Here is an 11,823-nt window from a genome sequence, read left to right on the forward strand (position 1 = left end):
GAAAGAACCCCCCCCCCAACCCGCCACGACGCCCTCCCATCGGCCGGCCCCCGGGGCCCCTCCCCGGGCGCACACGCCCATTTCGGCCAGTGGCTGTGTAACATTTAGCGGCGAAGGTACAAACCGGAACTCGGAACGAGAGCGTCCCGGTGCGTCCCGCAGGCGGGAGTGGGCGCAGAGGTGGGCGCAGCGCTCGGCGACCTCGTAACCGGGCGTGTGCGGTGCCCACCTTGCTGTGGCCGTTCAGCAGGGCTTCCCATCCCGCCAGTGCCTCCGTGCAAGAGTCTTGATGGAGGCCCGGGGTCACACGGCGTCACATGGGGTCACACGGCGTCACACGGGTCTGTGATGGAGGCCCGGGGTCACACGGCGTCATACGGGGTCACACGGGGTCACACGGGTCTGCGATGGAGGCCCCGGGGTGAGAGACGGTCACAGGGGTCTGTGATGGAGGCCCTGGGGTCACACAGGATCACGTGGAGGGTGGACAGCCCAGTCCCGGCAGCCCCAAGTGCTTGCAGGAGTCAGGGGTCCCAGGAAGCACATTTCAGACGCAACAAAGTAATTCAGCAAACGCCGAGCCAGGGGCACAAGTCTGGTGTCCTAACGCAGAAACCAAACCTTCGGAGCCTCAGTGTGCCCACTGCAGAATGGGGCCTGCCGGCCGCGGCCCACACACAGCAGGTCATGAGGGTCCAGAGTCGGTAGCCATGCGCGCTTTGGAGTCTGTGACCTTCTCGCAGTGGGGGCAGAGCTCTGGATCTCGGGGTCTTGGAGCGCAGCGTGTAATGTGGCCACTGGGCCCCCATCACAGCCTCTGTCCTGCTTCCTGAGGACGCGCCTCCCCAGAGGACCCGAGGGGACACCGCGTGGAGGTGACCGCACAGTGCAGAGGTCGCCTGTGGACTGAGGAAGCAGGAACACCGTTCCCACCTGGGGGGAAGGGGCAGGGCCTGCGGGTCTGTGAGATCAACGGCCACCAACGGCCATCTTAAGTCTCGGACCCGATGGGGGGTGGGGGGCAGACCACGAAAACGAAGGGTGTTCAGGGCCGCGGCTCCGAGATGGGCCAGAGACCCACTCCCAGGATTCTGAACTTGCTCTAAATGACACAATCAGGGTGACGACAGTGCCCCACAGGGGTGAGGGTGAGAGCAGGCGTGGTTCACGAGCAGCACTTTACGACACTTGGCACAGATTTAAGAAAAGACGCCTCCACGTTTGCTCAGTGTGCTCACCGACCAGCCACCAGCCACCACCTCGCACGTGCTGCTCCAGGAAGCCTGGAGCTGGGCTGGCGTGACCGGCCAGGTCCCCGCTGCGTCACACGTGAGATCCCATTCCTAGGACCCCAGACCCAGAGCCAAGAACCACCTCTCTGCTGCCGAGGGAGGAGGTGTGGCCTCAGGCAGTGGGTCCTCAGGTTAGAGTCCGGGGGCGTCAGTGTCCAGTGAGGGCGCCTCGCGGTCGGCGAGGCCGTCTGAAACGGGGCCACACAGTCTGTCCAGGAGCGCAGGACAGCGCCATCTTCTAGGGCTCGCCTTTCCCTGCTGGCCCCAGGGCGCCCCTGTGTGACGGGGTCCGTTCATGAGCACTGGCCGGGGCGGCACTAACACCGTCAGCACAGCAGGTCTCCGCAGCACCGTCCTCACTCGAAGCCCTGGGCCCAGGACCACAGGCTCCGGCCCGAGCCCGAGCCGATGCCCGAGGGGCCAGGTCTGCACGGCGCACACGGGTCTCCTGTTGGGAACGGCCGCGTCACCAGCGCGAGGGAAGGACACAGCCGCTCGTCCTTCTCAGCGCCACAGACACGGCGCAGGACACTCATCACGCCAACCGACCCACGTCACGGGCGTGGGAAGAACTTCAGTCACTTGCTGCGACGCTCTGTCTGTCACCACTCGGCCCGATTACGGAGCTAAGCTCTTTGCCCTTGCCACGCGGCATCCCGTGGCCCCCAGCACCACATTTTTAATCCCATAAAAGTTAATAACACGAAATGGGAGAGGCCAACAGCCCGGGGCCAGCCTGCGCCCACACAGCCCGGAGGCTCACTGCCCGCTGGGCCGGCCTCACGGGACAGCGGCAGACACTGGCCTCAAATTCAAAGTTTATAAAATTATATTTTTTAAATTTTTACAAGTTTATTTTGAGGGGGGGATGGGGAAGGGCAGAAAGAGAATCCCAAGGAGGCTCTGAGTTGTCAGTGCAGAGCCGGATGCGAGGCCCAAACTCATGAACCGTAAGATCATGACCTGAGTTGAAATCAAGAGTCGGACACAAGTGACTGAGCCACCCAGGCGCCCCGCATTTATTATTTTAAACAGTAAGTAGTTTCAGGAATTCTGATAAAATAGTGCTTTAGCTCAGTTTCAACATCTTTCTTTTATGGTTCCTTTTTTTTTCCCTCAAAATGGCGAAGAACACTTACTTCTGACGGTTGAGCCGAGACCACAGCTGCAGCGCGGCCCCCAGGAGGCCTGGAAGGGCTGCTTTGGCGCCCGCGTGGGGCGCCGCACACCTAAGGAAGGTCCTAGGTCCTGAGGGACCGTGCGAGGACTCTCATCTGTCCACACGGGCACCACGTGGCATCCTTCCCCAGGCTTCCGGCTCCTCAGGCGGCCTCTCTCCTTCACGCTCCTCCCCCAGGGAGGAAGTCGCTTGAGCTGCACGAGCACAAGGAATACGGAAGGTGCGTCCTTACCAGCCTCCGCCCAGGGCTGGTTTTCATCCATCCTCGGGTACCACACGCTACTGCCGGCCGCCCGCTCTTCTTGCAGTGGTTTTTAAAAATCATAAGTTCAACTGGGAACGTGTACGCAGAGATGAAAACAGGAGTTATGAAGTATAAGTGTGAAACCAGTGAACTTTTAAAAATATAATTAGAGAAATTCAGAACACCTGAAATCGTCAGGTGGCGGTAACCTGATGGCAAAGCACCGGAGACCCGCGTGAATCCCCATCCCACTGTCCAGCGGGGACTCACCCCTATTTACACCAATTTACAACCAGGACCGTCTGACTAGACACTTCAGTCCACACTTAGACGCCTGTTTAAAATACAGTCAGGGGCGCCTGCGGGGCTCAGTCGGTTTGGCGTCAGACTTCGGCTCAGCTCACCATCCCGCGGTTCGTGGGTCCCAGCCATGAGTCGGGCTCTTCGGATGCTCCGTCTCCCTCTCTGCCCTCCCCCCACTCATGCACTCACACTCCATCTCTTTCTCTCAAAAATAAATGAACATTTAAAAAATAAACTCAATAAAATACAGTTTTTATCACTCCCAAGATGCAAGGCACCCCAGGAACCCCCGCCACGGTGTCTGTCTCACCCACATGCTTTGAACTGCAGCGCCTGCGCTGCTCTTGATGGGTATCTAAAAGCCAACCATCCAAGTTTTGAAAGGAAATCATCAGGATTTTTTTGCAACAGAAGAGAGAGAGAGCTCTTATATGAGGATAATAATGAAAAGCACACACTCAAATAAGCACATGAAATCTTCTTGAAGATTCCTTCAAGGTCAGTTTGCAAAATTGCCCGAGAAGATGAAGCCCACGTATTAGTGGAAGGAGTCCTGCGTTTAGCTAGGGCTCGATCAGCTCTGGCTGAGCAAGAGGCAGCGAGCTGAGACAGGTGCCCTATGGACACGGTTATGGGGTACGCTAATGTCCTCCAAAGGTATCTCGACCCATTCTGCACAGACCAGCCTACACCTACGGGCAAAACACCGCAGCGCGGACATCCACACCTCAGCTGCCGAGCACCCCGAACCCTTCAGTGAGAGTCACACCGCTGGGTGGGAGCAGCCACCATACAGGAGCTTGCATATTCGATACAGTGAAAAAAATGGTGATGATGATAATCAATAAAAATCTGCTCCCTGAATACTCATCTTTTTAGGAAAACACGAAGTGACACACAAAGTGACCCTGAAGCCTGTTCTTCCAGGCTGGGGATATGGTGTGTCTGAGCTTCCGCCCTCAAGAGTAAGTTTTATTTTTCCTCATCAAGGAAAAGAATCCCAACCAAGGCGGACAATCTGGGCGGGAGCCCAGGTTCTGTGCTCCTCTTCACTGCATATTTAAACAGATCTCGTTTTCAACGATGAGCCTTCGCAGGCCACACTGAAGATAACAGTTTCCTAGCCCACAGCAAGGTCTTGGCAACGAAGACGAAATCTGGGAGATGGACCCGGGGAATTGGATGTTAGAGCCACGAGTTATTTCGGACCTCTGGCCCCCGTGCCCGTGATGGAAATCACAGGGCGGCGCCCAGCGGGCACCTCCCTGCCCAGCGTACATCTTCCGGGAAGGGCAAAATGGCTCGCTGGCGTGTCAGAGCCTTCTCAGCCTCCGTGCTTCTCAAGGAGTTGGATGCACTGAAGTGTCCAGCGACACAGCCCGCAAGTCCTGCCCCTCGCCACCTGCCGCTTGTGTCCAGACGCCTCTCTTTAGGGGGCGGCCGGGGGCGGGCTGGGGGACGAGGTCTGTTGCCGTGCATTGCCACGGTTTTGTGAGATCCAAAGTCTTGTCACTCAGGATGTAGAATCTGATGAGGAGAGCCGAGTCTCTTTAATTCAGGAGAAATTTCTGAAGTTAATGGTCATTAATAGTGTCTTGCAAAACAACCCAGTGGGGTAGGAGCAAACATTGTCTTTTATGCTGATGGTAATGAATTTGCAATATTATTTTTATACTAAAATAAACATGGGTTTATTATGGAATAACGTACAAATTTTTCATAAATGTTTAGGATAAAACACATGGGCTTAAAAGTATATCTGAGCAGCTGCTTCTCTTGGGGTTGTTAGAAGTAGATTTATCTCCTGAGCCCTTGAAGGAATCTTTGGTAGAAAAAAATTATTATAATATCTTGCTAGAATTATTATTGCTTGCTAAAATTATATCTCGCTAAAATTATATCTCGCTAAAATTATTGCTATATCTTGCTAGAATAATCTAAAGGCAATCCTAGTATCTTTGCATAAAGATCGAAATGTTAGATTCAACAAATATTTAATAAGACATTTCCATAGATTAGCACTGATCTCCCCACGCAAATGAGATGGCACATAGCTTATGATGAATTTAAAGTTATAGAAGAACCTTATCTTAGTTTTCTGAGGAGTTCTTCCCAAAATACTAGTATATTAGTTAAGTTACATTTAATTTCCACCATGATTTTAAGGAACTGTTTCACTGAAGTATTTGAACACCAACCTTAATCACACTGCTCTTGAAATTTTTACCATTTAAGGCAAACACTTACATTGTCAACAGATTTCATTTATCCATATATCAAGAAGTTGGCCAACATAATCCATACACTTACTTAATCATTCAGCAAATATGTGTTGGTTGCTTATGATGTGCCACGGACAGTTATGCCCTGCGAATACGGCAGTGAATGAAACGGTCGAAAATCTGTGCCCCGGGGAGATTACATTCTAGGGGTGAAGGCTGCCTAACAGACAAAATGAAGATGCTTTCTAGAAAAATAAAGCAAAGAAGGGATTAAAAGTGAGCTTTGACCTTAAGCCAGAGGGTGAGGACAGACCTCACTGGGGGAGCTTTGGAGCAAAGTCCTGCAGGAAGAGAGATGATGAGGGGGAGGAGCCTGGGGGCCAGAATTAGAAGGCGAGTCCCCAGGGGTTCAGGACAGAGATTAAGCCAGGACCAAGTCTGAACCCAGGTACGCAGGCCCCTGAGGGCCCAAGCAGCGTGAAACTGTCTCCATTCCCATATTCACACTGAGGGCGCCCCTCTAAGAGCTGGAACAAAATAATGCTACAAAAAAAAGATGGAAATACAACAGGCACAGAGCAAAACCGCGGCAGGCATGGGCGGAGGCAGGCCACTGCCACAGAAGCCAGCAGGCACAAGGGGGGGAAGGAACCCCAGCTGCAGAGGTCTCTGCTCTCGGACACAGACTTTAACATAACCACGCTCACCAGGAAAAGAGATGTAAACACCAAGACAGAGAGGCGCCTGGGGGCTCAGTCTGTTGAGGGTCCGACTTCGGCTCAGGTCATGATCTCAGGTTCGTGGGTTCGAGCCCCGCATCGGGCTCTGTGCTGACAGCTCAGAGCCTGGAGCCTGTTTCAGATTCTGTGTCTCCCTCTCTCTGTGACCCTCCCCTGCTCACACCCTCTCTCTCTCAAAAATAAACATTTTTAAAAATTTAACATTTTTTAAATCTTAAAAAAAAAAAACAAGAAGGAAAATGCAGGGGGGGGAGACAGAAGCCAAAATAAAATAAAAAGAACCACCAGAACTGAACAGGAATTTCAGAAGTAAAGAAAATAAAACAATGTGTGTGACCGTGGGTAGGTTGAATAGCAAATTAAACACAGCTGAGGAGAGAATCGGTAAACTGGAACATCCCCCTGACAAAGGTCCTGAATGCAGCAGAGAAACAGAAAGAAGGTGCATTAGTTAGGCTTCTCCAGAGAGCAGAGCCAAGAGGATTCACCTTCCTACAGGATGGAAGACAGGGATTTATTTTAAGGGCCTGGCTCACATCAACGCAGGGACCAGCAAGTCTGATCTCCGCGGGCCAGGCCGGCAGCCTGGAAACTCCAGCGGGAGATGATGTTGTAGCCGCGTCCAAGGACAGTCTGCAGGCAGAACTCCTTCCTCCGCCAGGCACTACACTCCTTACTCCTAAGGCCGTCAACTGATTATATGAGACCCACCTTCATAATGGAGGATCATGGATTAACTCCACGTCTACAGATTCAAACATCAATTACACCTAAAAGTACCTTCACGGCAACGTCTGCCTGCTGTTTGATGAAGCAAGTGGACCCCAAAGACCAACCACACTGACACATGAAAGTAACCATCCCAGTGGGAAAATACAAAAACAGGTCAGAGACAGACAGAGAGTCTAACGTACCTAACACATAACCTTTAAAGAAGTAGTAACTAACAACTCTCCATGACAGGTGAAGGGCATCAGGCTACAGATCTATGATCCATGTTACAGCCCACGGAGAATCTTCTTAAATTCTCTGGTCGGCAGTACAACTGCCTAAAAATAAATGAATGAATGAATGAAAAATAAAATCTTTAAAAGCAGTCAGAAAATAAAAGAACAACGCCAGGGGAACTGAATCAGACTGGTAGCGGATTGGGAAGATAAAAACAACAACAACAACAATGAAACAATATCTTTAAAATGCTGGTAGAAAACGAATCCCAACCTACAATTCTAGACCCAATAAAAGTAATCTTTAAAAATGAGAGCAAGACACCACTGCAGACGGACAGACGGACCGAGCTCGGGCAGACTCTCACTGCCGGAGACATTAAGTGTGTTGTTGGGGCGTAAGGAAAGAGATGTACAATGGATAAAGTCGGATAAAAAGTGATGAAAATAATCCGCACCTTTAACCAGTATAAAACTTGCCTTATTTTGGATACGATAGCAGTGAAAATGCATAATATGAAGGGAAGAAATGACCATATTCTGCCCAAGTCCCCTTGTCCATGTCCTCGGAAGCAATGGCAGTCCTTACAGGTACCAGGAGCCTGTCGTCAGCAGCTTCAACTGTGAAATATTCAAATTTCTCCTGCCGCAGGGAAATTCCGCACCTTTCAGAGGGTTCCGGGGGCCCATGCACTTGAAACTATGCAGACCACAGACCACAGTCACTCAGGGCCACGTTCCCACCGACCCCAGGAGGGGGTCCCTGAAATCTGTGGGGAAAGCTCTCATGACAAGGCTCCAGCTCCCCAAGCAGGGGACCCCAGAACCTTCGGGCAGAACTTCCCAGCACCGGCGTGGCCTCACACGCTGTGCACGCACGCCCTCAACCTCACCAACTGGCCAGACGAGACGAGGCCGGCAGGGAGGGGGGCGGGGAGCCGCAGCAGCCCGAGTTACCGTGTGTCCCCTCGGGCGGGCAGGGGCCCACGACCCGGACAAGTTTCTCACAGCAGAGAGAGCTAGTCCCGTTCCGCACACTCTACCACGTCCCACACATTCGCCCGGAAACGCGCTCTATTAGGACAGGACAGCAGCTGTGACATTACTGTCAATTATAATGGTGTTCGCGCTAATGGAAATGAATAAAACGACATTAATACAGCCGTATTAGTTACCCGAATCTGTAAGTCGGCATTAAGTACCGCTAGCTCCATTTCCTCCAGAAGCGTGGTGTGCGTGGGTGACGAGTGTGTGATGTGCGCGTGCATGCGTGTAGGGACGGCACGTGGGTGGCCGGCAGCGTGTGACACAGCAGAGCCCGCCACTGCTGTATCAGCCGTTTCACAAGACTGGACGCAGGGCTGCGGCGAGATCCGACTGGCTCACTTCCTGCCGACGTGATGTTCCTGAACGTGTCGCGTTAACTTAATGTGGGGAAAGTGAATCCGGTGTTAAGTACGTGAGGCCCACTGGCGATCTCAAGATCGTGCACTGTCTCTCTTCTATGCTGCTTTTTTAAAAGGTGTATAGGAGTTTTCTCAGTATGAGCCATTTCCACGGATGATGGTGGATTCGCCCCCACGGCTCCCCGTGACGGTGGTCGCAGCGGTGATGGGGCTGGTGACTCCAGGAAGGGCAGCGGCGGCCGTGGGAACCGTCGTCCTGACCGTGGCAGTGGTGCGTGGGGGTGGTCAGCAGGCTCACTGGCCATCAGAAGGCCACACTGCTGGTAAGTGACAGACATGACACTGGACGAGGCCTTCCAGTTCAGCCGATTCACGCGACCGAGGGCACTGAACGAAACGTCAGATTTGCCACCGCGGCAGAGTATTGTGTCACAGGCTGGTGGAGACCCGCTTGGTCTCACCCACACCTACTTGCAAGGAAAATACTGGGCTAGGACATTTCATAAAGGATGAATGACCCACGTGTGGGTCGGCGCACAGACAAGCCGACAGAGGCCGTGCGTGTCCCTGCTGACGGAGAAAGAGTTTGGTGGAGAGGGTTCCTTCCAAGATGGCTTGGAATGATTACTACAGAAATCACGGAGGAAGAAGGGCACTGGACCTGGTCCTCACCCAGCCGGCCACACCAGCTTGCGGGGACACCTCTTCTCTCAGCCTGTCTTGGGCTTTTGCCTCCAGGGTGACACGGGGTACCCTGCCCAGTCGCACCTGCTGACATCACAGCGGCCAGGGGACGAACTACGCTACGTGTCGACCTATAAAATCTCCCGTGCGGAAACCACAGTGAAAATGCCGCCTTGTTCCTATGCTACCACACAGTCAAGGCAAAGGTCCCCCAGGGTCCCCGCGGCACTGGTTTTATTTTGAATTGCTTTTGTTTCTGGACGTGAAGGGGCAGGTTTGCAGACTCTGGCTCAGGTGGTCCGGGCTGAAAAATGCGAAGAGTCCACGTATGTACGTGCATGGAGACCCCATGACCTTGGACAGAGGTCATTGTGCACAGTGCTGCGTTCTCCAAATGTGACTGTTTGACAGGACCTTCTCCTCCCGAGCGCGGCAGACACAGGCTCGCTTCCCTAAATCCTAAGCAGGACGGGGGCCACCATGTCAACCGGCAGATTTGGATCTGCTGGTACCTTTCTCTGGACGGAGAGCTCTGATGAGTCCCTAGGAGGCAGTCCAAGTGGATTTGGGGAGAGAAGTTAATGCTGGACGTTCTGAGTGACTGGATCTGACCACGTGCCAATGGATTCTCATCTCGAGGATGGTAACAAACAGGCAGTAGGCGGTGATGCCTGTGACTATAAATACACTGTGCACTTGAACTTCAACTTGAGAATTGATTTTTTTCTTCAGTTATTTGACGGCTGCTTCTGGAAGAATGATCCCAGGAATTTACGCCTCTCTTACTTGTGATGACTTCCAGCCAGTGGGAGGAAAAATAAAACGCAGGCCAGAGTCTCCTTTCGGGGCCCGAGCGGCGTGTCTTCCTCTAACCCGACGTGTGGCAGCATCGCTGCCAGCCTCCCGCGCTCGCGGAAGGCTGGGGGGAACGCCGGGCAGGCTCCTCCCCCCGCCCCGGCCCCGCGGCCCCTGGGAAGCTGGTGGCGGAGCTGGCTGGCTAGGAGCGCGATCCCTCAGGTGCCGCACGATGCTCCCTAGGAACTGGGGGTTCCCTCAGGCCGAGACGAGTGAGTAAAGCCTGGCGGACAGAGCTGGAGGCAGCCTGCTCGTGCGTCTGACACGCGCCCCGAGGGCACACGTCCGTGAGCGCGGCGCGGAGCAGGGACAGAACACGGGCTCAAGGAAACACAATCCCCGAACCCTGGGCCAGCCGCATCCCTCCCGCACACAGAGACGGCCTGATCAGACTGGGGAGCGTGCGATTCACTAACGGGCTTTCCTCGCTCACCACTGTGGCCGCGATGGTGTCTCCTGCACCCACATGGCCGGACACATGGGTTTCCCACAGAAAGAGAACACGCGGTGTGGATGGGCACGGGGTGGACGGGCACGAGCGTCCTGGGAGAAACCACCTTCCCCCGTGTGGTAGGAACCCGGGCACGGACGGCGGCACCATGGCACACGTATTAGTAACCGGGAAGGTGGTGGGTCCACAGGGCAGATTTAGGANCCAGGTGCGTGACGAAGCCTCTTCTCTCCAGCAAATGACTAAGGGACGTGACCCTGACCCTGAGGCCGGAGTGCGAACAGTAATCCGACAGAGGTTTGTAGGCGCCCACACAAAACCAACTCTGCTCCACACAAGAGGACCTGCCCTCGTTTGTGGCTCGGCCACTCCTCTCCCAGACGCCACGGAGGTCAGGCTGCTGCTAATTAAACTGGGGCAGGTCTGTGCGACCTCACTGGGGCACCGTCATCTCTACCACGTGAGGAGCCCTCCTCCCTTCCAGCGAAGATAGCATTGAAGTGCTCCTGTCTGCCTTGTCTGCCCTTGAACAAGGCGTCATCGCTGCCAGAGCACAGCAGGGAACAGAGGGGAAAGAGAGGGCGGGCGGAGGGGCGCAGGGGGGGGCGGGGGGGCAGGTTAGAGCAAAGGCAGGGCCGGAGCTGCTTCTGACCCCTGTGTGGACGCAGATCTCACCCACATTTTCCACGTCTGGTCACAGGCTCAGTGACATGGAACATCATCGCTGGACCTAAAGTTTCATTTCACGTTGCAGAGAGTCGTTAAGGGGGCTGTTACGGTCGGAGATGGACGTTTTCGTGCTGTGATTTATGGAGCCGCTGTGATTCACAGCACAAGCCCCTTCCTGTCGAGCGCACACCAACGACCGGGGCCCCGAGTGGCGGAGAAGGGGGCTCGAGGGCGGGTGGGGAGGCGGGAGCTGCCTGTCTACGGTCAGGCGACTGTGCAGGGCTGGCCCTTCCCCCGCACACGTGCACGTGGGGCGGCAGGCAGAGTGTGCGGCCCCCCTGCTGGGGCTGCAGCCGAGCCCTCCAAGCAGGTGTCTCTGAGCCGAGAGCCAGCAGCAGAGCGGGCACTTTCCATGGCAGAGAGGACGAGGATGGAGCCGGGGGTCTGACGTTGGTCCATCTGGGCCTTCCCCCAAGTCCACGGCTGTGACAAACACCCAGGAGGAGGGACGGACGGCGGTTCCTGGCTGGTCACTCTGACCTCGGCCACTGCCTCTCTCTGCCCCTCGAGGCCACCGCGCTGCCAACGTGCCAGAGTGTCCCTTGCCCAGCGCTCCACGCGGAGAGTCACTTCAAGGGAGGGGAACGCACTGACGTGATGGAATTCGCCCGGACGCCTGGCGCTGCCCATCCGTGACCTGGAGAAAGTTGCCACGTGGCTCTGGTGTGGACTTGGGCCACTGGCAGCAGGTGCAGACCGCGTTTGTGTGCAGAGCGTGGGCGGCCCCTGGAAGGTGCGCGGGGCGGGGCGGGCCGTGGAGCCCGCATCCG

This window comes from Crocuta crocuta, unplaced genomic scaffold (genome assembly GCF_008692635.1).
Source record: "Crocuta crocuta isolate KB4526 unplaced genomic scaffold, BGI_CrCroc_1.0 scaffold32, whole genome shotgun sequence".
Lineage (NCBI taxonomy): Eukaryota > Metazoa > Chordata > Mammalia > Carnivora > Hyaenidae > Crocuta > Crocuta crocuta.